Genomic DNA, 26,358 nt, shown 5'->3' with positions numbered 1-26,358 from the left:
AGTTCTTGTGACTGATGCTTGTCAAAAGAGAAATTCAGGCAACTTGCCAGAGTCCAGTCACTTCTAAATAATTCTTAGGGGCCTTACCCCTCACCAGAGAGGAGCTGATGACCAGGGGTGAGGAAGAAAAGTGTGGGTAAGGACAGGCACGCTGATGCCTGGGAGAAGTGGTACCAAAATAAAGACGACATAAGAAGAGGCAGACAGGTTGTAAAATGCCTCCAAAGGATGACAATGATAATATTGTCCATAATAAGGTAATATCCCATAATGTGTACAGGATTATCAGGCCCCTTTTAACAGTCACGGACAACATCCTTATGTTTTATTGTCATTTATTAATTGATGTTTCAAGTGAAGATTCTATGGAGGGATGTGTAAATGCTTGGAATACTACATCTAAACAATTCTAACAAGGAAATACTGGCTGCAAGTTGCCCTTTCCCAAAAGATCTCCCTTCCATTGTTTGTTGGATGCCTCAGTCTTGATGCTTCCTGTATAAATTGTTGGCAGATCGAGAACTATGATGAATAACAGGCATTATAAACCCATTTACAGATGAAGAGGATGGCAAAACCATCTAGACATCACCTGAAGCTGACATTTCCATAGTGTATCTTCAGTCATGCCTTGTGGGATGATAGGAAGCTTTATACATAGAGTTTTAATAAATTAATAGATAATAAATATATTAGAAATAATTAAGTTTAAAATAATAAAATGTATTCCAGACTATATTCTTATACTGCAAAACAAAGCAATATTAACTCTGGAGTAGCAAGTACTCATCATTTTCTATTCTAAAGCATAACATCACTTTTTTTTCAGTGTCTACAATTTAAAAGGTAATCTGTAGCAGAAGTTATTTAAAGTCAAATGGAGAGACCCACTGAGTCTTTTTCACCACTGAAAAGGAATGAGTGTTTTAGTTGTTCTTTGGTAATTGCCAGTGATCAGAAGTAAACTGTGAAAGAAGGGAAAAGTGTTGCTGAGTGAGCTTTGATGACTGCTGACACTCAGGCAGGCCTAGCCTTGAAACCTTCCAAGACCCTGGATTCCTGCCTTGAGAAATGCTTTTGTCCTTTATAAGCCAGTCTGAACTCCAGACAATGGCTTCAAATCAAAGTAACAGCCTGCAGTGTTGTTGATGCTGCTGTAGAAATGTGTGCAGGAGCGATAATCTTTGTTGAAAAGAATAGTTTTGTTTTGTTTTTTTTTTTATTGATCAAAGACTTCAGTTATTATTTTATTCCCAGTTTGGGTAGTGAATGAGTGCAAGCATGCAGTGTTTGTCTTTCTGTGCCTGGCTTATTTAATCTAACATGATATCTCTGGTTCTGGCACAGCCTGTGTGTGTGTGTGCGCGCGCGCGCGTGCGTGTGTGTGCATGTATGTGTGCATGTGTGTGTGCATGTGCATGTGTGTGGTAGGTAATTGGAGCTGGAGCTCTCTTGCAGAGGTGCCTGGAGGGTTCTGAAGTGGTAACGACTATGTGGGTGTTAAGGGGAGCTGCTTGCTTGGGGAAGATCCTCATAGCCAACTCGGCAGAGAGGATAAGCAGAGGATGTCATCAGTGGAACTGTCACCTCTAACTGAGCCCTAGGATGCAGACAAGAGTATCCTCAGCGGGGGCTGCCACAGACAAGATTACTTCTTCTTCTTTTTTTTTTCATTGTAACACCTTTGAGTTTCTAATACAACCATAGGGGTCAAACAATCTAATCCTAGACTTCTTACTCACAAGACTGGATCATGGCCTTAAGTATAAGTTGAATTAAAACTGCAAAACAGGGCTGGAGAGATGGCTCAGCCGTTAAAGGCTAGGCTCACAACCAAAAACTGCAAAACAGAATGATGTGGTATTTCTTACATCTTAACTCTAGTGGGACAGTTTATAACCTCATATACACACATACATTCTTACATATGCACAAACACCTCCCCAGTCTTTAGAAATTCATTCCAGAATGTTTTCAGCCTTACTTGACAACCTGGAAAATGCTTACTTATCATTCAAAAATTCATGTCTCTCTTTCATATAAGCAGTGATTAGAGAGTCTAAAAATAATTCTTACTCCTTAATTGGCCAAGTGCAGAAAAACCTGCCCTGATTAAATTAAACTGACTGTGTGGATTATATTAAATCACTTACATTAAAGAGACAAAACTTAAGGTTTGAGGGTTCCATTAGGAATCACCATGGAGCAGAGGAATTTGAGCATCAGAGACATGTCTTGAGAGAGCTGAGGTTTGTGGTATGGAAGGAAAACAGTCAATTTATCAATTCCTCAATGTGATTGTGGGTTGTAGGGAAAAGGTTCTTAAAAATTAGGAAGAGGACTTTTTATATAATGCAATGACTATCAGACAATCATCCTTCTCCCACCCCCAGTATCAAGGGAGGTATTAAGTATATTTGACTTGGAGAGACAAAACAAACAAAGCAAAACAAAAGAAAAACCAAAACAACAACAACAAAAACTACTTATTTTTTTTTTTTAAATCATAGAGTGAAAAGCCTAGATAGATAGTAGATAGAAAGAACTGTGTACTTGGAGGTAAGTAGATGGGGAGGGGTGGGCACACATAGTATTGCAGTCTTATGACTGAAAATATAGCAGACTGTTGGGAAGGCAGCATGTTGAGTTCTAAGAAGCCCATGACTGATGGAGAGGGAGTAAGATCTCAGGATGTGAAGGACTGATGCATGTGACTATGTTTTTAAGGGAAGGAACTGTTGCTGGAGTGGATAATCTCATCTCCATCTCTAGTGTTAAAGACACAGTGAAGAAATGCTCATCGAATCTTAGTAAGGTATTTATAATTGTAGTTCTGTCACACTTTGTTTAAAAACACATTTAAATCTCTTCCTTATTAAATACATCTTTAAATGACCTGGACCCATCAAAAAGGCCCACAGCTTCTTACACCTAAGACCTGTTCTTTGTGTCCCACTACAATTTAGTATTATGAACCAGGACAAACCAGATTGTTAAGTTACTTTAGCAAAAAAAAAAAAAAAAAAAAAAAAAAAAAAATCTTACTAGTAATTTACTTTCACTTGACAAAATACTTTAAATCTCTAAAATCTCTGCCTCTTTCTTCAGGGATAATTTCTTTATGTTGAGAAACAAAATTGGGATGGATGTAGGATGCCACAATGTATATTCATTCACAAGCAGAAGGACTGACATTTTCAGAGGTAGTTGTTGTTATAACTAATGCATTGTCTGGGAACCTAGGTTTCAAATGGATTTTTTCAAAAGGTCTTAAGCATTAGTTACCTTCCTTGTTTCCTTGTATTCCCATCTCTTCCTTACCCTCCCACCTCCCCACCCTGTTTAGCTCTTCCTGTGTCCATTATATCCCCTTTGTATCCACTGTGACCCCCCACGATTGGTTGGGATGTAAAATAGAAACCAGAGTTTTAAAAATACATAGTATGTCCATGTGTGATGTGCTTATGTATTCCTGGTTGCATTCTGCTCCTTTCCTTTGCCGTATAAAAATATATTGGTCGTTATCCATAAAAATTGGTTTCATAATATTATATACTGCTTACAATCCCAATCTTAAATGATATGGGTAGTTGTTCTTCAAATCCTATAAACTCAGAGGATAAGATATGAATCTTACATGTTAAATTCTTGGAAACAAGTCATGGAGAGTGATGACTGGAAATTCATTTACACTCTGAGGTACTGGCATATGACTTCTGATGAGACTCAAATTACACATTTTACATTCATCATAACAAATGTGATTAAACTGCATAGATAGGAAACTAATTTAATACTTACATTTTGTTGACCTTATTTATTAATATTAGAATTTTTGAATGAGAAATATTCCATCTGATCTACTGGTTCTTCTCCTCCTTCCCCTTCTTCCTTTCTACCAAATTCCAGGAGTTTTAATTTTTAGTCAATTAGTTTTTATATTTCTCTGGAGATACTAAATACTAACAGTGGAGAAAAACACTCACAGATTTAAAAAAATTTGTGCTTCATGATTCTGAAGTAAGACAATGTGGATTCAGTACCCTATATAAATACACAGTTAAACTTTAAAAACCATTTTTATTTTCTGAGTACAGAGAATACAAAGCCACAAGATTGCTTAGAAAGTATGCTTAGGCCCTGAACATCTTGATTGATGGGTAACCTCAGAGGGGCATTAGAAGACATTCCTCCAGACGTTACATTTTAGAGATGTAGAAACTGGGTCTCTTACAGATTAAAGGGTGTGGTGAGGTCACGGCTGTCGCCCACGCTGACTTCTTGCCCAATGCCTTTTCCACACCACCTCCTTCCTCTCTGTTGTGATATTGCCTGTCCAGATTCATGATGCCGTGCCCTTGTGTGTGTGGTTTATGCGGTTTCAGACTTTGTCACAATGCACACATTGATCTACACACTTTTACCATTATGGGTTTTATTTTACTTGAAATTATAATTGGAACAATCAGAGATGCGTCAGTGGAAAGGCAATGAAAGAGGGCCATTAAGGGCTAATAAATGCCTCTCCTCATGGGAATGGGGATCTTTTCTTTTCTAAGCATTTGAGCTCTTTGCAGTGGTGCTTTTAAGTGGCTAGAAATATTACTTGCTGCATACGTGTGGAATACTCTGGATACCAGGGGGTTCAGTTCATTCTGTGTTTGAACTCAGCACACTGTGGTTGGAATGTATGCTGAGTCTTTGGCTGGTTTTTGAGATCGTTCCATGTGTTGAATTAACCCTTTCTTGAGAATTCTAGAGAATTCTCAGGAAATGAAGCCTTTAGGTATCTAGTGAATCTTAAAGATGAAGGTGAAAATGTGAAAGGTCTAGGTATTATTTTGATAATTTTCCTTTCACAAAACCCACAAATTTACACAGTGTAACTTACTGGATGCAGCTTATTCTTAACCCAAATGGCTATAGCTAGCAGGAGATTATTACCATTTGTTGATGTGGAGAGATATTCATTTAAGAATATGACCAAACAATTACTAATAAATATCAAGATAACTTACCGTGCTTCTGAAAAACAAACAAACAACAAATAAACAAACAGTGATGGCTGTGACAATAAGAGTTAACATTTTCCACAGGTGTACTTTTAATTCAGTACTTAGGAGACAGAGGAAGACAGATATCCGAGTTTCAGGCCAGCCTGGTCTACAGAGCAAGTTACAGAATAGCCAGGGCTACACAGAGAAACCCTGTTTTGAAAAGCCAGGAAAAAAACAGAGGTACCATTTTTTGATCTCTTGTGGTATGCTAGGTGTTACTATAAGTACTTCAATGTCCTCTACGATTTCAAATATGCAGAGTGCTGGGAAAACCAAATATTAGCTTTGTAATTCATTTAGTAAAACCCATCTTACTCAGAACGCATTTATTGGCAAACATCAGCTCAGTGTCATGGGGCTATTCAGTTTGTGTTTACCTGCCTTAGTGAGAAGCCATGTTTAGCTACAGGAATGCTGACACACTTGGTACCAGGTAATGTTTCAGATGTATTCAGTACAAGCTTTTATTTTCTTTCTTGGTCTCTCTGTGTGTACCTGCCTCATATATGTACATATTTGTTATACCTAGCCCATTATGAGCCACAAGGAAAGAGAGAGATGATGCTTATGGATTCCAGAGATTTTATTAAATCATCACATAAGCAGGTCATCGATCAATCAGGGCTACAGGACAAGGACTCGGGAGCCCTGTTTCTCCTAACAGCCCCAAGCACAAGGGGTTTATAACCACAAAAATCACAAATATTTGTTTCTAAGAAACAGTTAAAGTTTTCACCATTAGGAGACTTTCCTTGTGTTTTCTGTCATTGTCAACCAACCTAGAATGCAAGCCTTTCAGTCTAACCAATCAGATTCATTTGTTCCTTCTGTTGTTAAGAACAGCCATGATGTTTCTAGAGAACTAAAGATGCATAACGACTATTTTTATGGTTTAAGGAGATTGGTCAGCTATTGCAAAGTTTTCAGCTGGCCTAGGTCTTGGGAACCTGAACTTTACTATACCCTACAGATAAAATGGAGTCTGAAGTCAAAATGGGCCAAGGTGATTTTACCTGCTCCCTTCACTATATATATATGATTGTTTGTGAATTTGGGGGCCTGAAGTTTGGATAAAAAAAATCTTCCTCAGTTATTCTTTGACCTAATTCACTGAGGCAGGTTCTCTCCGTGCAAACTAGAGCTCACCAATTTGGCTAGTCTCTCCAGGCAGCTTTCTCCAGAGAATTTTTGTCTCTGTCTTCCAAGGCTGGAGCTGTGGGTGAGCTGCCATGCCTACCTAATATCTGCATGGGATCTAGGAACCTGAACTTCAGTCCTTACATTACTTACTAGGTAGTCAGAAAGAATTTAGTGACCTCTTTTTATTCTGGTATGTCCTATCAGCTGCTATTAATACAATTTAGAATTTGAAGATATTAGTTATAATTTCCATAAACTTTCATTTGGAACATAGTTTTGTGAATAATTTAGAATGAGAAATAGCAAAATGCTTATGATTATTTCTCATGCACATATCATCTATTAGATATTGGGTGATTCCCCCCCTTTACTCTTTCCTTCCATAAAATACCAATAAATGATAAAAGACTATGAAGGAAAAGATATATAAGATAAATACATTCAAGGAAAGAAAATAAGTAAAGAGCATATAAAAGTAATTATTATTGTCACCCTCGTTGGATTGAAGATACCTGGGGGATTGTTAAAGTGCTCCTCTGGGGGAGTCTGAGAGAGTTCATGTTACAAGTAAGTTTTTTTTCCCTGCCAGCCTGGACCCACCATGGCACCAGCCCCAATTAACACACTCTGTATTTGATATAATGCTGTTGGTCAGTTACTTGTTTCTTATCGGCTAGCTCTGTCTTAATTATTAACCCATTTCTATTAATCTAAGTATTTCCACGTGGTCTCATCTTACCGGAGAGTGGGCCCGGACCTCATCCTTATTAAACCGCAATAAGTAAAATACTGTGATTAACAACTAAGGAATGAAGGGCTGTCCCGTGTTTGTTTGGCATTGGTAGGCTTGTGGTTCAGAGGGAATAAAGAGGAAAGAAGAAGGCCATGATCATGACATGCTCTTCTGTTGTAAGGAGAAGCTCTGCTCTATCAGAGCCTTTGCACTGTGATGTTCTGCTTTATCTGCAGCCCAAAGCAGTGGATCCAATCAGCTATGTAGAAGCCATGAGTCAAAATAAGCCTTTCCTCTCTTAGAGTCCTTTCTCCCAGACATTTGTCTTGGTCAGGAAATGCCCGACTAATACAATATACATGAAACATTGATTATATGTACATATAATTCTCATATATTACATACTGGGCCTTGCAGGGAGCAAAAAGCCAGCAGTGGGCTGTCTGCATCAGCCTTTCCCTTGTCACTGTGTCAGTGTCCTTGTGTGACAGGCTGCCTGGCCCTGCTTGGCCAACACCATTATGGTGAGCAATTACATGGTGGGAATCACGGGATTCAGTGATGGGTATCCCGTGACTCGTTACTGGGGATCGCGTGACTCAGTGGTGGGAATCGCTCAACTCAGTGGTGGGGTATTATGTGACTTACTGATGGGCTTCATGTGACTCAGCATTGGGAATCACGAGACTCAGTGATGGGCATCACGTGACTCAGTGGGAGTCACGTGACTCAGTGGTGGATGTCATGTGACTCAGTGGCGGGGTCATGTGACTCAGTGTTGGGTATCAACAGACTTGATGTTAGGGATCACGTCACTTGGTGGTGGGAACCACATGTTCAGTGTTGGGAATCACGTGACTGGGTAGTGGAGCACAAGTTGTTGCGCTTATGGTTTCCTCAATCTCCAAGAAAGTGACTCCTGGCTGTAAAAGCAGAAGGGTTTCATTGCTAAGAACTAACCGGCTGGGACCTCACTCTATCAGAAGAGTAAGGTGCACGCTTACAATTGCGAATTGTTTTTAAAAGGAGAGGGAGGCTTCGGACTGCTTATCTCAGCCCATAAGGTTTCCAAGGTTACAGAGATTTCATAGACTACAAAGTTTTTACAAGGTGGGATTGTTTAGCGTACCTGCAAGTTTAGGGGGTTTTTCTTTCTTTAGGACTGGCGGGCTCAGTGGCCTCGCCCTTAACATAATGGGGGCTAGGGAGAATGTACTCTCCAGTCAGGGTGTTATCTGTATCTATTGGCAGAAGCACTTGTTCCTTCTGGTTTCCCCTTCTTGCCATGAGTCCCATATTATTTCAGTTGTTAAATTTCCCTCACATTCCCCCGTTTACTATGAACCTTAGAGGCCCAATCTTGGGTCTCTAGTAGTTAAAAGACTTCTGGTGGGTTTTGGGGTACAGGTTAGCCATATTGTCCCTTATATATGTTAGCATCTCAACCAGGGAAAAGGGTTGACATATTCTTTCTTGTGCTACTTCCTGCTGACTTCTGGGGTGTTGTTTGGGGCCCGAGAAGGCTGAAATGCTAGTCAAAATTAAAAAGAAAAGGTGGCGGGTTTCAGGAATGGAACGTTTATCATAGGCATTAGTTCGCAGACTCTGTTGAAGATTCACATCGGCTGGGCTGATTCACATCCACAGCAAGTCCAGGGCTAGCAGTCTTTAGGAACAGGCTGTAGTCAGTAACTTATGCTCATCAGCCAGAAGCAGAAATCTGTTGAGACATGTTTAAACTGGGAATAGAAGTTAAAACTTATATATTTAATTGGAACTCTTAGGCCCAAAGTTTTAGTCATCAAGAAGGACAGGAATCCCAAGACCAGGGAGAAAATCCCATCCTCAGGAACAGACAGGTGGATAACAAAAGCTGTACTTATCTGGAATCCTTTTGACCTGTGAGAAGGGGATCCAAGTTTTGTCACTTTTGATCCTCTGAAGCCTATATGAACTTTATTATATAAAAGGACATAAATTATTTAGATATATTATTATTAACAATCTGTACTGAAATCCATATTGTAGAAAAAGTAGATATTGGGTATCTGTAAAACAGCAGGATTATACTTATACCTTTGAGTCCTAGCAAAAACTACAGATTTGGGTTAGAATCTAGTACATTTTTTTTTTTGGTCTAAAGAGAGCCAGGTATAGATTAGACAGAGGTGCTTTAGGCCTGATGAAAAGCCCTTTACATTTATAGCTAGATGAAAACCAAAATAAATTATAAAACCTTGAGCTTGTGACTGAATAGCAGCTTATCAGAACTTTATTAAATCTTAAGCTCTGAATTTTTATATTTTTAATTATTTTATATCTTTAAGACTTATATGTCTTTATATTTTTAGATTTTTATTTTGGAGCCCTATTAAGGCAGCCTAATACTGCCAAACTGAAAGTTATGGCTAGCCCAGCCATCAATACTATCAGAGATCTGAGAAGGATAAATTTTATGTAACTTTTGAATCTATTAAAAAATGACAGGGACCAGTCTATATACAGTTAGCCATAACCAAGTCTCTATAGTGTTGGGGGCAGAAGTAAATCTTCACCAGGTCCATGAAGTGAGAGTCTCTCTCTCTCTCTCTCCCTCCTTCCCTCCCTCCCTCCCTCCCTCCCTCCCTCCCTCCCTCCCTCCCTCCCTCCCTCCCTCTCTCTCTCTCTGTGGAAGAGGAACATGGAGAAGACTGACCTTATTCTGTCTAGGCAAAGGTGGTATAATCAATTTTCCAGTACCCTGCAGCTTGTCCACAGTCTAAGCCGGGTCCTGCCTGGCAGCAGGCATCACATTTGAGCATCTTGCACACTGGTCAGTGTTGTCACAATCCATGGTGCCCTTAATCTTCTTTAGAGACCTTAGGTCACTGTCAGGATCTGGGATTCTCTGTCTGATATAAGCTTTTAAGTTAACATTGTAAATGCCATATTATATAGATGTCTGTATTATTAGAAGTCTGCCTCAGACAACTTTGTTGTTATTTACTTGTTTTAAGCTTAACCTTTGAAAACATATACAGGCGACTGAGTAAGGTTTATTTCCATTATTAATTATTAATACTTAGCTTGACTATAACCAACAGTTTATTTATAAGGATGGCTACTAACTTATCTTTTTTGTAATATCAAAAATAAAGTACCTTTTTTTTTTTTTTAAAAAAAAAACCATTATCACCTGGATGACTGTTAAATTTATGCTATTAATTCTCAGTGTTACTAGTTTTAACCTTTTAGTTTTATTTTTTAACATACTTAACCATAATAAAATAGTTTTATCTGAATTTAATGACAAGAGCTCAGAGATAAATTTTGATCTATATCCATAAATGACTGACTGCTGTTAGCATTAGACAGCAAAAACATTTAAACCATTTTTGTTTTAGTTCTGTGTTTGTAACAAACCTTATGTTTATACCAGAAACACAGATAGAACTTTTTAACAAGTACATATATTTTTTTTGATGTTCTCTGTGCTGCTTTGGTGTGTTTTGTGAACCTCTGAATTTGCAGCACCATTTGACCTGTCTCTTATAGCCACTGTTTTATCATATTTTGTCTTCTTTGTATCAGACTATACCAAGTCTACACATAGCCATTATATCTATATACCATCTATTTTGTTAGTCTTAACTATTTAGTTACATAAAAATCTTTACCAAAGTCGTCCCCCTCAACCCCACCCCACCCCCTGTGCCTGCATTGCTTGCACTGCAGCCCCTGAGCAGCTGCTGCCACCTGCGGAGGGGAGGGAGGGGCTGGGTGCGGTACACCCTGGTGTTCTGCTTTGCCACCCGGCTGTAACTTTCCGGCCTGGGAGTCGATGAGGCAGGAAATTTTATGATTTTACACAGGGGAGGAAGGAGTCTGTCCTATGTTAATTTTTGTCTAGGATAGCATCCATAGAGGAAAGACAAAAGAAAAATACACCACACAAATAAATGCCACAAGTAGACAAAGGGCCCAACACAGAGACTTACATACACAAGGTTCTCTAGGATTCAGATGGCCAGACTCCCCCGTTTTCACAGGAGGGTCTATAATGCCAAACACAGTTCAGATGGGAGGTCTTCACCCTCAGATGGCAGGTTAATCCAGCCCTCGGCTAGATTTGAGGCATTCTCCAGGTCTGACCCCTTTAGTGTGTCCACTGAGGTGCTATTGACCTGTATACAGATACAGATGTCCACTGCTGGACCAGAAAGAGAACCTTTTTTCAGACAAACAGTCAAGCAGACTAACAGACGGACTTAGAATACTCACCCTGGCCAGGAGCTCAACCTTTCAAGGTCAGGGTCTTGGGATGCTGGGGGAAATTCGGGAGGAGCTTCCAAATGTTGTTTCCTCAACCTCCAAGGAAGTGACTCTAGGCTGCAAAAGCAAAAGGTTTTTATTGCTAAGAACCAAACCAGCTGGGACCTCACTCTATCAGAAGAGTAAGGCGCCCGCTTACAATTGCGAAGCATTTTTAAAGGGAAAGGGAGGCTTGAGGCTGCTAATTTGAGCCCATAAGGTTTCCAAGGTTACAGAGATTTCATGGAGTACACAGTTTTTACAAGGTGGGATTGTTTAGCGCACCTGCAAGTTTAGGGGTTTTTTCTTTCTTTAGGACCGGTGGCGGTGGCCTTGTCCTTAAGATAATGGGAGGCAGGGATAATGTACTCTCCAGTCAGGGAGTTATCTGTATCTATTGGCAGAAGCACTTGTTCTTTCTAGTTTTCCCTTCTTGCCATGAGTCCCATATCTTTTAGTTATTAATTTTCCCTCACAATGTGGCTCAGTGATCTTATAACAAAAACCCACTCTTTGGAAAAGGTAATCACCAAAGTCATTTGATTATTGTCTTAGACTAATATTTAAATTCATTAAAAGTATAGTCTCTGTGGTGCATCATATTTACTAATTTAAAATACTTAAAATTTTGAGATTGGGGCAAAATCCAGAATGTGGAACACTGATACCAGTAAATGCATAATTGTTACAAACTTAGAGTCCCTTTCTAAGCCATAGAGTTGGGGAGAGACAGAGGGAAAGATACACAGATAGAGTGATTAGCAGTACTGGGGATCAAACCCAGAAAATTGTATATGCTGGACCAGTGTTTATTTACTGAATTATACCTCAACTTGACATTTACGCTTAATCATTAAACCATCCTTCCAGGACTCTGAGCCCCATTTTGAAAATTTTTATTTTAAGCCACATTACATGTCCAGGTCTTTCATTGTATGGAGTACTTCTTGTATGCTTAGTTAGTTCATTCCTCCTCTACACACCTAGCATTAATACGTGGTTCACGATTCCAGGACACTTACCACAGAATTGCTTTTCTTATACTAAGGCTACAGATTTAATAGGTATCTATTTACTAATTAAAACATATTCAAAACTAATCATAATGCCCTGCAATTCATTGTCACAGTTATGGAATTGAATTGCTATTCTATTGTGAATAAATTACTCCTAAAACCATGGGACCCTGTGAAGAACTTTTTCAAAATCTCATATAGGAACTAATTAGACCATGTTAGCACCATGGGAAACCAACAGGAACATTTTTACATATGGAGTTGCTATTGTAATTATTACAGTGCTTCATCATAACAAACCAATCAGAGGAACTAACTCTTGAGTTATTTGAATGTAGTGTCTACTGCCTAATGCCATCAATTATATATATAGCTCAAATTCTGCTCCACTTGGTTGTAGTTCAAAAGTTCCTAATATTTGAAATTACTTTGTGCTAAATCTATGTATACACTAAACTCCATCTATCTAATTTTAATGAGATGACTAATAATTTGTTTATATTTGGCTCTACTTCCTGCATCATGGTAGTTCCTAATTTCTAATACATAAAGGCTGTTGAATTCTGAAAATCATCCAGTTGTTTACTAATAAGGTGGCACTATTAGGTATGATACCTCTGCCTCTCCAATTACCAAAGTTTCATGTAGAAACAATTATGAATGACACTAATTTCAGAGAGTCTTAAATTGTAGGTCTGTAAGTAGGAACTAGAAATGTTTTTCAATGTATTTTGATCAATGAAAGTATCATAGCAATAAATGTATTAACTCATAAGAGGACATGACCATAGACAGTGCCCATTTGGATGTCTCATTCATTCTCTCACTTAAGGGTTACTTGCTCAAGAGTTGTGAAGATCTAGATCCTTCCACTCACATGCCCACAAATAAAAGAAAGAGAAGGCATTCCATTGTTTATCTGTATTTTTTACTTGAAATATTAATTATATAATTATAAAATACTATGAAACTGTCTGGAGGGAACATGATTTAATTATGGAAGAAATCAAATTACAAAAGAACTAATAATTTCATTTATAATATGATAGCTCTAACTCTCAAACTAATATCTGCTTTCTGTGCTGGTCCCGACTCTCCCTGGAATACTGTGCATTCTTTCACCATCTGAAAGATACAAGTCCTCCTTTTTTGTTCCTTTGTTGAGATGTTTAAATAACTGTTACCTACACTTTTTGAGGATATGAATTTTGTCTTAATGTTACAAATGTCTCACCTAGTCTTTGAAACACAATAGACTACTAATGTGGCCATGAATATTAAGACTTTATGAAGTATTACAAGTGATGCAGAGTAATACTGCATTCATAAACATAATGTGTCAGTCCCTTGCACTTTAAAGTTTAAACAACTTTTATAGACATTGACTCCTTTCAGTGTCATTGGTGTGAGGTCACTCACTGTGATGATGAAAGGCAATTGCACTACGTGTGTGACCCTCTGCTCCATGTCTGGACCCTTATATTGGAGCCAGGGAATAGGTATTTAATGAATTATAAACAATAAAGTGTAGTTGGAGGTTTCTCATCCTGCTTGCCAGTTCCTGCAACCACTTATGAAATAATACTAAATATTATTGTTTGGCCAATGTCTCAGGTATATTACTAACAAGCTTCATAATTAAGTTAACCCACTTCTATTATTTAATTTTTTATCACATAGCTCGTGGCTTGTTACCTCATATCTTGTTTCCTTGGAGGCATCTCCCTGACTCCACCTTTTCTTTCTCCATAACCTGTTTGATTTCTCACCTAGCTATATTCTGACTGTCCATTGGTCCAATCAGCTTTATTTATTAACCAATTAAAGCAACACATATTTGCAGCATGCAGGAGGACATCCCACATCAGTATACCTTCAATTTTTAAATAAAATTATATTTCCTTTTATATAATATATACCGAGAGTGATTATGGTTTCCCCATCCTGAACTTCTCCCAGAACTCCCCCACTTCTCTACACACCTAAGTCCGTAATCTTTTTTATTTCTCTCATTGGAAAATAAGCAGGAAACTACTACTACTAATCACAGTAATAATAATAATGAAATAAAACCAAACCAGAGTAAGGTAAAACAGACAAACAAATAAGCAAGCAAACAAAATTGATAACATAGTATATGAGCAATAGATCTACAAGGTAAAAAAAAAAATATCCCGGCAAAGGATGATGATTACCTCCCCACCAACACCATATTTGTTTTGTGTTAGCCATGTAAATGTAGCACTGTAGCATGAATAGTAAAAACCCAGAGACAGATATTGGGGTTCAAGCTCCTGTCTTATATGTGTCTCTAGTGCTGGGATTACAGATATGAGCTCTGTTTCTCTTTTAAACTGATCACTCTCATGTAACCTTGAACTCACATAGATCAATCTGCCTCTGTCTCCTGAGTCCTGAGATTAAAGGTGTATGCCACCACTGCCCAGCTTCTATGGCTAACTAGTGTGACTAACTTTGCATTCTGATCCCCAGGCAAGCTTTATTAAATCACAAACAATATATCACCACATCTAATGCTGGGGGAGAAAAAAACCAAACCAAACAAAAACAAAACAAAAAAGCGACCCTCAACTGTGGTTTGTGCATCCAGCAAGACTCTGTAGGAGAACACTAATTTTTCCTTTGTGAACTGTTTTCAATTGGATAGCTTCTGGGTTAGGGATGGACATTTGTATCTACTTCACCTTTTATCAGCTTGGGGCATATGGCTTAGAACTGTACATGCAAACTGCCACAGTCCCTGTGAATGTATGTGTGCACAAGTTCCTATTGCATCTATAACATCTTGCTTAGTTCATGTTTGCCCTGCTTGAACAGTCTTTCTGTTTCTTCTTTGATAGAGTTCCCAAAGACCTGCAGTGAGGGATTTGATGGAGGCATCCTATTTAGGACTGAGTGTTCCAAGGTGTCTTATTCTGTGCATACTTTCTATTTGTGGGTCTTTCTCTGTAATTGTTCTCATTTACTGCAGGAGAATGCTTCTCTGATAGCTGAGCAAGATACAGATCTGTCAGTACAGCAAAATGTTTCTAGGAGTCATTTTATAGTTACATTACTAAAGATGAACATTAGCATTTGACTTTCTCTTAAGTTCATGGCCTATTTAGTCTTAGATTCTGGACTATCTAGACAGTGTCAGTCATGAGTTCCATTTCATGGGGTGGGCATTAAGTCCAAGCAGATAGTTCTTGGCTACTCCCACAAATTTCTGCTACATTTGCAATAGTAGCTCTTACATGAAGGTCACCAATATAAATAAGTGTTGGTAGCTAGGCTGGTGGTTGCCTTTCTCCTCTTGAATCATGATGTCTCCTGGTACCATGAATACTAATCAGTAGAAAGGAAGGCTCTTGGCATGGCACAAACTTGATTTCTCCAAGTTAGGTGAGTTATGTAGATGTTGTCTTTCTCAATAGGACCTTTCCATCAGTTGGTAACCAGTAGCATTGGTAACCAGTAGCATTGGCAAGAGTGTAGGTTGTTGCGGGCTTTCATGGAGCTCGTCAGCCAACATCTTTGTTAGATGTCACCCATTTCCAGCACTGAGGATCTAATCTGAAAGTAATAGATGTCTACTTGGGGCTTTGTCTCTCCTGTTATTTAATTCCATTTTTATTGCTTTTATATATGCATATATATTTGTGAAATAAATCTACTATATTAGGTTTCTTAAATAACCCTTTGTTTCAGCTGTTACTCTCCTTATTCAGTAACAATTCCACACTTTCCTTCACCTCTCCATGTACTCTTCCAATTCCATTTTCTTCATCTCTATCCACTATAACTACCTACTATATTTCCTGTTTGTAGGGAGACCCTCCACCATTGTATGGACTGTAGCTGCTTGTTGAATATAAGTGAATACATGTATTTATTTTCTTGGATCTGGGTTATATTACTCAGAATTTTTGTTTGTCTAATCATTTACATTTCATGATTTTATTTTATTTAATATTCCGTTGTATAAATGTAGCAATTTCTTTTACATTCATCTATTGAAAGACAGCAGCTACATTATGTCCAATTATTGGCTATTATGAATAGAACAGTAGGAAAACTGATGAGTAAGTTTCTCTGTTGTGATGTGTTGTGTTCTTTGGGGATATGCCAATTCCCTAGATTTATGAGGAACCACCACGCTAATTTCTACAGTGTCTGTACAAGTTTGCACTCCTGCCAGTAACAGATGGGGGTTCCCTTTATCCCACATCCTCCCCAGCACACGCTATCATTTCTTTATTGATCTTAGCCATTCTGACTCATGTAGGATGAAATCTCAAAGTGGTTTTGATTTGCATTTCCCTGATAACAAAGGGTATTTAGCATTAATTTAAATGTTTCTCAGACATTTGTGTTTTATCTTCTGATAATGTTGTTTATAACTGTACCCCAATTTTAACTGCTTTATTTTTTTCTCTTGATATCCAGGTTTCCGTCTTTCAATCATCTATCATTTATCTATCTATCATCCGTCTATCATCATCATCTATCTATATATATCATTTATATTTATATTATATACTTTACATGTTAGGCTTCTCTTGGATATATAGCAGGAAAAATACTTTCCCATTCTCTAGTCAGTTGATTTGTTCAAATAATGGCATCCTTTGCCATATGAAGCTTTTCAGATTTATCTGGCATTTTTGTTAATTATTGTTCTTAGTACCTTTGTACAGAGTTCTGTTCAGGAAGTCTTTTCTTGTTCCAATGAGTAAAAGATTTTTCTTCACATTCTATTCTATTATGTTTATTATAACTAGTCTTTAAGTCGAGGGCCTTGATTCCTTTGAACTTATGCTTTGTGTAGGGTGATAAGTTTGGATAGATTTGTATTCTTCTGCAAGCAGCCATCCAGTTTGACTAGCACTATTTGTTGATAATGCTCTCTTATTTACACTGTGTATATCTGTTTTCAAAAATTAGGTGTTTGGACTTATGTTTGGAACTTGAATTTGATTCCATTGATCAACATGTCTGTTTTTTTAATTTTTATTTTACATATCAATCCCAGTTCCCCCTCCCTCCCCCCTTCCCTCCTTCCCTCCCTCCCTTCCTCCCTCCCTTCCTCCTTGCCTTCCGCCCTCCCTCTTTCCCTCTCTCCCACCCTCTCATGTCTCGGACCACCCTCCCCTCCCACCCCACCCCCACTCCACATGTAGGGTGATGCCTTCCAGGAGGGGTCATCTAAATCTGTCAAGTCATTTGGAGTAGGGAGTAGGCCTTCTCTCCTGTCTCTAGGTTAAGGGAGAGAAAGATAGCAGAGTGGTTCATGTGCTGTGGAGAGAAGCAGGGTGCAGAAATGAAGACTGTCAGGAAGGGGCTGATATAGGTGGCCTGTGCTGCCACCTGGTGCTGTGGTGATTTCGCTGCTGCCAAGGGCCATGTCTCAGTTCATAGCCCCACCACAACCAGGGTCTGTGTGGATGTCCGTGGCTCCTGTTACCACTGAAGGCCAAGCAGATGCATAGGGTCTATACTGCCATCTGGGGCCATGTTGGTGTCTGAGAGCCATGCCCTCACTGTGCCATGCTGATCTGAGTGGCCCATGCTGCTACCCAGGGCCATGGTGACATCTGGGCCTAGACTTTTGCCGAGGACCATGTCTGGGTCTGTGGCCCTACCACACTGAGGGTCAGTATGGATGTCTATGGCCTGGGTTGCTACCAAAGACCACATGAATGCCAGGGTCTGGGCCATCACCTGGGGCCATGTTGGTGTCTGAGGGCCATGCCAAGCTGGGGCCATACTGATTTGGGTGGCTTGCATTGCCACCTGGGGCCATGGTATCATACAGGTCTGAGCTGCTGAGGGCCATGTCTGGATCATGGCCCAACCACAGCCAGGGGCTTTGTGGATGTCCATGGCTACCGTTACCACCACTGCCATATGCGAATGCCCAGAGAATGGGCCTTCATCTCAAGCCATGTTGGTATTTGAGGGCCATGCTGCCACAGGGCCATACTGATCTGAGTTGGCCTACACTGCCACCTATGACTGTGGTGACATTGGGCCCAAGCTGCTGCTGAGGGTAATGTCTAGGTCCATGGTCCTACTGCAGCTGGGGTTTGTGTTGATACCCATGGCCCATGTTACCACTGAGAACCATGTGAACCATACATGCTGAGTGGACCCCGGCACCATTCACTTGCTCTTGGATATCTGGTCCTGCCCCTTGCTGGCTGCTGGATCAGGAAAGCTGGCCCTGCCTGACCTGAGAGACCTGACTCCACCCCTCAGCATGGATGCAGGAGAGCTGACCCTGATGGCATGGGTACAGGAGAGCTGGTTTGGCCATTCACCTGAGGAGAGCTGTCCCAGTGGAGGCCCTTACTGACCAACCCAGTTACTACCCAAGCCCACATCAGTGCTTTGAGTTGGCCCACCCCAGCATTTACCCCATTTGTGACCTGCTGGAGCATGGGAAGGGACTGGTTCTTTGGAAGCAGAGCTACAGGACCTCCTTGACTCGGGACAACAGCAGGACACCTGAGAGGAGTTTTAGTGAGGCTCCTGTATTGATGGTGTACCAAAATCCAGAGGCCTTGAACCAGACTGACAACTCATTGCAGTGGACAGTTGCTTGTAAAGCTATTCGGACAAAAGGGTATATACTGCATGATATATCACAGCTTCCAGTGCCAACAGGGGAAAAGAAGAGGTGATGGAGAGGTGGGAACGATAGAGGAGCAAAGTGTGTGTGTTTTTTTTTTAATTAATATTTTTACTTTTAAAATTTTCTTTTCTAGGGGTTTCTGCAGGGCTGAAGGGTGGATATGGAGGGACTGGGAAGTGAGTGGGATAGGGTGCATGATGTCATATTCCCAAAGAATCAAGCAAACATTACCAATAAAAGAATTTTTAGAACTCCCTTGTACCCTGTGTCCTCTCATTGAATGGTTTGATCTGCTCCAAGTGGGCCTTTTCTAGCCATTGCTGTGTAGAAATACAAAGATTCGGGCCCAGTGCAGCTTCCTGGAAAAAAAAAGGCAACAGAGGCTTGTTGCCTGCCTGGTGCATAGACTGGGTGAGGGCTTCACTGCATCCCATGCATCTTTTCAGTCTTGGGAAGGAAATTCAGTGGGTTTGAGGCAAAGGCCATAGGACTTTGGTTCCGTCTGTGTTCGTCTCTTGGAAGGTGCAGGAAAACATGGCTCACAGGTCTGCATGCTGACTGTTCCAAGTTCTCTTATGTGCTGGCCTATAAAATGTTATTAATAGTCCTGGAATGTCCTCCAAGGAGGTAAAACTGGCTGCTGAAGGAATCTTCTATTTAGGCTTAAGTAACACATGCGTACTTCAAATCTGCTGATATACCTAAATACATGATATCAAATTGTAAAAGGGGGAAATCAAATAATGTTTTCATAAGGAGACTGCAATGAAAAACAAATTGCAAACACTAGCGTAAAGCAAAGCATCTCTCATCTCTCTCCTTCCAGGAAGTGTCAGGTTGGCTCCATTGACCTGTAATGTGATCACCATCCTCAGTTCTTTCTGATGTGTTTTCCTCTGCTGTCTTGGGCATGTGGCTTCTAGCTGCATAATTGTCTTGCCTTGCCTCACCTTATGGATGTGATTGTGCAGCACAGCAGTCAAAAGATAACTGACAGGAAGGGGAAAGGATAGAAAGGGCAAAGAGTATGCTCTGGCAAATCAGACTCTGTGACAGGAACCATCTGATGCCACCCAGCAATTTCCAAAGATGTCTTCCACATTTGCAAGGCAGCATGGATGATCATTGTCAATTTATTTATCAAAGCTAAGCATGTTGCCATCCCCAGTAAAACTTGGGTTGTGTTAATAAGAAAGTTAAAGTGGGCATTATTGGGTAGATAACTAGCAGCCTACTTTGTGGTCTCTCTTGCTATTTATTTTCACATTAACTAAACAGAGTATGATATGGTGTGAGATTTGAGAAAAAGTGGTACATTTCTATTTTGTATTCAGAGTTGTTAATCTGATGCTAAAATTTTGTAAATAAGTCATTTTTCTGAATGATTGTACTCTGGTGGGCAGATCATTGTATTTGTAAACTGAGGAGGACTATCTTCATTCAGTTTCTAGATCTTGGATATAAAAACTTTACATTCTAAATGTTTCAAAGTGAACTATCAATGCATGGTTAATTGAGTTGATGAAAATGTTTTGCTTAGCAATTTTGAGTTTTGTGGATGAATATTGTTCTTTGGATATAGAAAAGCAGCATTCTTTCTGTAGTTGCATTCTCGTGTTTTCCAAGTGAAGTGATGTTGATAACAGGCACTTTATAGAGAAACTGGCATCTGTAACATGGGATCTTTCACAAATAAATAAGTGCTAATGTCCTTAATGTGGTCAATAATGTATTTGGCGGATGGGAACTGCAGTGGAAACTTTTCAAAATACAAAACTGTGGCTCTTGGTGTTGTTCTTCCTACAGTTGAAGTGGCGTTGTAGTGGCTGGCCAGGCTCCAGGATTCAGGTCCGCACACACAGAAGCATTTTAACAGAACATTATGTTCAGTGGCAGAATTAGATTCAGGACCTCAGTGCTTCTCAGGTCAGGGTAGGCAGTATTTAGTACTAATCTGCTTGTGTTTGCTTCTGTCTCTTACTCTTTCTCCCCTGTTTTCCTCCATCCCTGTCTCCTACCCTCTTCACCTTTTGCTAAGTGTCTTGGGAAATTAGCCTCATAGGGATTGTTCTAGAGTATGGAAAATTATACTTGAAGGAATAATTTTAAGAGAGGGTTTTTTGTTGTTTTTTGATTTAAGGACTAATTTTCAGAAGCATGATGTTTCTTGAACTAAAACCAAAAACTATTTTCTTCAAATCTATTCCATGTCTTTATACAGGGAATAAATAGGGGTCAACACTGTGTTCCATACTTTGTATTTTGGTGAATACTTTTTTATTTTAAATGTGCATATTAAAATAACAAGTTATTTCAGCCCACTTTTGATGAATTGCAAGATCTGCTGTTCTTTCATCTGTATAATGCCATTTAGTATTTTCCAGTTGAGGAAGTAAATTTATAAGTGCTTCCCCTGTGTGCTAAGACTCTAGCCAAGCCACCATGAGTCTTCCTGAAGGGGGAGATAGAATTTGTTAAACACATTTAATGAAATATGTGGGCATCAAATTGAGGCCTGGAGGAACAAATGGGGCTGATGGGTCAAGTCTATGAACAGACCAGTGTTTGTTGACAGAGAACTTAGACAGAGGCTTGCCTTGGATGAGCTAAGGAAGGACCTAAGGAAAGACAACACGCCGTGGAGCTGAGTGCTGAAGTTCTAGTAGGAGCTAGTTAGAGGAAGCTGCTGGGGTGAGAATCCCAAGCAGAGGTTATGAGTATGTATGCAAAGCACCAAGGCCAAGGGAACAAGTGCACAGAAGTTTCTGTTAGAAGGCAGAGATTTTTTTTCTGCATTATTTTCTTCTCTAGCTCCAGTGCCTACAGCTGCTTTCTAGCAAATATTGAATAGTTGTTGAAATAGAAGGGTAAATGAAACACAAGGAGCCATGTACCTGAGATGTCTTTAGGGAAATATTAAGAGATAATATATTTTGTTTGTGATATTAAGATTTGGCTTTTATTACAAAGACAATGGAAAATCATGTAATGACTGAAAATCTGGCCAAGTTAATATGGGACTTATGCTGATGTAAAGGCTGGTTTGGACAGTGCTTGATTGGATTCAGAGAAATTGCTTGCGAGATTATTGTAGCCTACTTATTGGTTACCTGTAGTGTTTAAAAGAAAGAAGAAAGAATGATTGACCAGATGCCAAAAAGGCCTAACAGCAGGACTTAATGACCAATTCAGAGCAGGTGATGGAGGCCAATGCGGGGAGTCTGGCTTCCAAGTACTGCTCTTGGCAGATGTATATAGATGCAGATGATGTTAGGTTATGACCAGAAATGAAGAAGGAAAAGCATGCTGGGTGATAAAGAGTTGAACTGTAATTATATCGATTCAAGACATCTAAGGAGGGAAATTTAAGACGTTAGTGTGATTATTATCTATTATTACCATTATTATCTATTAACTATTGATCTGACTGCACACTACATATCCAAAGTTGACCTTGAACCCATGATTATCCATCCTTGGCCTCACAAGTGCTAGAGTTATAAATGTATGCATTGTGTCTCATGTGGTATGATTTGTAAAAATATAGTTTAATAATAGTATGATATGATATTGAGCAAGAGCATGAGAGACAGAGAGTGAAAGATGTGCTGGTAGTACTACATGGTAATATCATCTGTAGCCAATCCTTTCTCTTCCTGAATATTGCATCTTTATTGGTAGACCACTATGAGACTTATCATAATTTTCCCACAATCATGTATTCCACATCAAAGCAGCATTAAATCTTGCCATTTAGCTTTTCATTCTTTCTATCATTACTGCCTTGGACCTAAGCCTCATTGTTATTTTCAATGACTAAGACTGGCCAGTGTCTGTTTTCCTAATATTATATCTCTCCCCCTTTCAGCACTCTATTTATTTCTTTAATGCATATCTGATAATTTAAAAGCTCCTCCCCAGTCTGTTACATAGAAACAAGCACACACAATCATAAGGGATACTTGTGAGGTCCACTTCCTTTTCTGTCTCCTTTTGGCCTTTAATATTTAGTTACTTAATGTTCTGTTCTATACTGGTTTCCAAGGCCTTTGAATTAAACTGTAGAATGCCTCCTATTTCATGTTTCTTCTCTGAAATTTTGTCATACAAACAGAATATATAATCCTTGTTCTGTGTTGATCCTACACTCTGTGCAGAGCATATCTACAGCACCTGTCATACTTAGTCTAGTCATTTGTATGTAGTTCTTCAAGATCAAGATTACATATCATGGAATCAGCTACAGGAATTAGTTTCTAGGAGAGTATGCATTATACCTCCATGTTCAGTTGTAAAATGTTGGTAGACATTCATTTATTGAACAGACCATCTGGTTAAGGGTTACTTACCTCTCTGTTGAAGGAAGTCATCTCTATAATTATTTTATGCCAAGAAGGGAAACTTGTGTAAGTTTCCTGGAGACAGCAGCTGCACTCTCCTGTTGGGGTTTCCAAAGGCCTTCCTATTGGAGAAAAACATTATATATATCTTGGCAACTAAATTTCTGAAATGGCTGTTAAGAAATACTAATGTTCTGTTATTTATACAGGATGCTGGAAATTGGAAATTGTTTTTTTTTCTTTTTCTTAAGAATCATGAAAGTAAAAAAAAAAAAAAAATGAAAAAACATGCCAAGACTGGATAGACTGGTGCTTGATTGGTGTGTGTGTGTGCGTGCGTGCGTGCGTGCGTGCGTGTGTGTGTGTGTGTGTGTGTGTGTGTGTGGTTTAAATGTGGTCTCTGGTCCTTCTTATCTCTCCATATGTGTATATCACACTATAATAAAGAAAATACATGAATTAAATTAAACGTACTGCTAAGGGTATGGCCATAAGCTCCCCTGCTTTAATGTAGTAAACTCATTTCCCCATAAGACATGCTTATGAGACACAAAAAAGCCAACTGTCTATTGCATAGAAGAAACGAAAATCAAGTGGATGATTGCACTCAGTGACTAATGAATTATTCAAGGTTGTTTGTGTCATTGCCTGGCTTAGTGTGGATGGAGTCAGGGATAACAAACCAAGTGTTCTAAACCACTGCAGCTGGTCTGCACCAAGAGAGTAGTTCAAACGGGGTCTGTGGCCCTTTATCTCATATTCAATTCATGAAGTGCTAATATTTTATAAATAGTGATTTATGGCATCTTTTCAAGAGAATACTACAGTATTAAAGGAGCACATTATGACTATAATGTAGCAATAATTATGGCAGTAGGGATGTGCATTTTATGGTACTTGGGTTTTTAATGTGTTGTCATATGCTGCATTTCATTTAAGTCATGTGCTCTGGTTTGTAGTTAGAATTACTGATACACATTTAGAAAGAATTTTGCCTGTGCAGTGGTGGGAGCTGATAATGAAATCAGTGTTCTGTGTCTCTCCTTTGAGGTCCTGTGCCCTCAGCTCACAAAACTGGAAGGTTCTGGGCAAATGGTTCTAATTTTGCTGGGTAATAAGAATGAGATGCATTTCAGGGTACCAGATTGACTACCCATTTCTTTATTAGAGAGTGATTTCTCTCTAATGGTTTATTATATATCAGAGGCTCCTGTGAGACAGGTATGTCTTTTAAATAACGCAATTTGGTTACCCAAGTTCTTTATGGTTGGTGAAAGTATAGATTAGAGGTAGGGTTGTGAGTAAGAAGCAGTCTGGATGTCTGAATCTGCTTATCCCTTATAATGTGACACCAGGCTTGATTGATTAAAAAGAAAATAGAGAAAAGCATTAGTGTATCAGTGAGGTTACTTTCAACCAGATGCCTGCAAACTGTTAGCTGTTGAAAGTGTTGTTTCTCTATTTTATGTTGTTTCCAGTGGAGTTGCTGCTAAGTTTGTATCCTGTAAATGTCCACTCTGTCACAAGTATGAACAGAAACAGGCTCCTGTGTGAGGGTATACAGTTAGCACATCTCATTTCATCCTCCTTCCTTTCCTCTCTCCTTCCTTCCCCTCTGTTCTTCCTTTATTGAAGAAAGTTTCAGTTTTTAAATGACAGTATTCAGGCATTTATGACCCAACGTTTCTCTTTGGCATCTATAAAGCTTAGAAAATTCATTAATGAAAAAACAGATTTTTTTTCAGCTTTCCACTCTGGTGTTTTGTTTTCTAGCCATTCATTTTGACTTTCAAATGAACTTCTCCCATTTTGGTTGTAGGCACAGAACGTAGATGCTCTGTTCTGTGTTTTTGTTTCTTTGTTTGAGGCAGAGACTAACTGTGCAGCTTAGCTGACCTTGAATTCAAGATTCTCCTGTCTCCCCTTTCTTAGATATAGATGTCTGCCACTATGCTTAGTAATATGTATTTTTTGATGAATAAAAAATAGAATTTATCTAAGTGGATTTTTTTTTTTTAGTTCAAACACAAACATCTTTCTCATTCTCCTCTATTTCAACAGCATATAGTAACTTCTACATGGTTCTCAGCCCTTGGGGGTAAGCAATATGTCATTCATTAGCTTAGTTTAGGGACTGTCTATTATGATGAACTCTTTCAGAAATGCCTTTTAGTACTTTCACATAACACTTATAAAGGAAAGTTTGCTTCATGACTCCCCACAGAGAGTATCAGTGTCTCTGAAGGCTTGTGCTTTGAAACATTTCTTCTGACCTTTGTCCATTTCATAAGTCATTGTGCATTGAAATTCATTGTATTGAGCTCTTTCAGAAGCCTCCATGTCTGCCATATACCAGTGTGACCATGGAGTCGTTGAGCAAATCCTGTCTAATGTGAGAATCTCCTGGAAGTTACCCCACACTCCACATCGGGTACTAGGAATATGCACCACTGAGGCTGGGTCCTAGGTATCTGAAGTTCTAACTTTTTTTTTTCCCAGGATTTATTTTTTTTCCTTTTTTTTAAAATTTATTTATTTATTTTTATTTAATTTTATATAACAAAGTCCAATTAAATGAAAACAAACATTTATACACAACATTTGGGAATTTGGGCGTCGCTCTTTCCAAACTATGAAGTTCTAACTTTTAGATGGTCCCAAAACTTCATTTTTGAGAAAGACTGAGTCATTGAGTCAGTTTACTTTGAATAGAATTCCTACAGGTATGAGGCATTCTAAGTGTGTTTAAAAGCTATGATATGGGCAGGGCCTAAGGCCAAAGGATGGCAGCTTTAAGGACTGCCTGGACAATAGAATGAGTTCAAGTCCAATTTGAGCAATTTAGTAAGACCCTGTCTCAAAATAAAAAGTGAAAAGAAGGATGCAGATATATAGCCCAGTGGTGAAGTGTTTACACAATACATCTGAAGCTCTGAGTTTAATCCCCAGCACACAACAACCCAACGTAACACCAACACAGACAAAAAGCTATGATACACGTTTTTATGATTCTTCGACACTATAGAATCAATAACGATACATGTGATGTTGTGCATGTAATTTGCATGCAATTTAATGCAGTGCTTTCTTTACTGAAGGTTTATTGGTGTGGTGTATTCTATGTCAACATGTTATTTTCATCATA

At 39.1% G+C, this 26,358-nt stretch overlaps 1 protein-coding gene across 5 annotated transcripts in view; it reads left to right on the top strand.

Annotated features, from left to right (window-relative positions):
* The window catches only part of Dnm3 (dynamin 3), a 480,062-nt gene that overhangs the window by 60,292 nt on the left and 393,412 nt on the right, over positions 1-26,358 (top strand). The window lies entirely within an intron of this gene.

The sequence above is a fragment of the Phodopus roborovskii genome, unplaced genomic scaffold (genome assembly GCF_943737965.1).
Source record: "Phodopus roborovskii unplaced genomic scaffold, PHOROB, whole genome shotgun sequence".
Taxonomy (NCBI): Eukaryota; Metazoa; Chordata; class Mammalia; order Rodentia; family Cricetidae; genus Phodopus; species Phodopus roborovskii.
The sequence above is the reverse complement of the archived record's forward strand: the minus strand, read 5'-3'. Positions and strand labels throughout refer to the sequence as shown.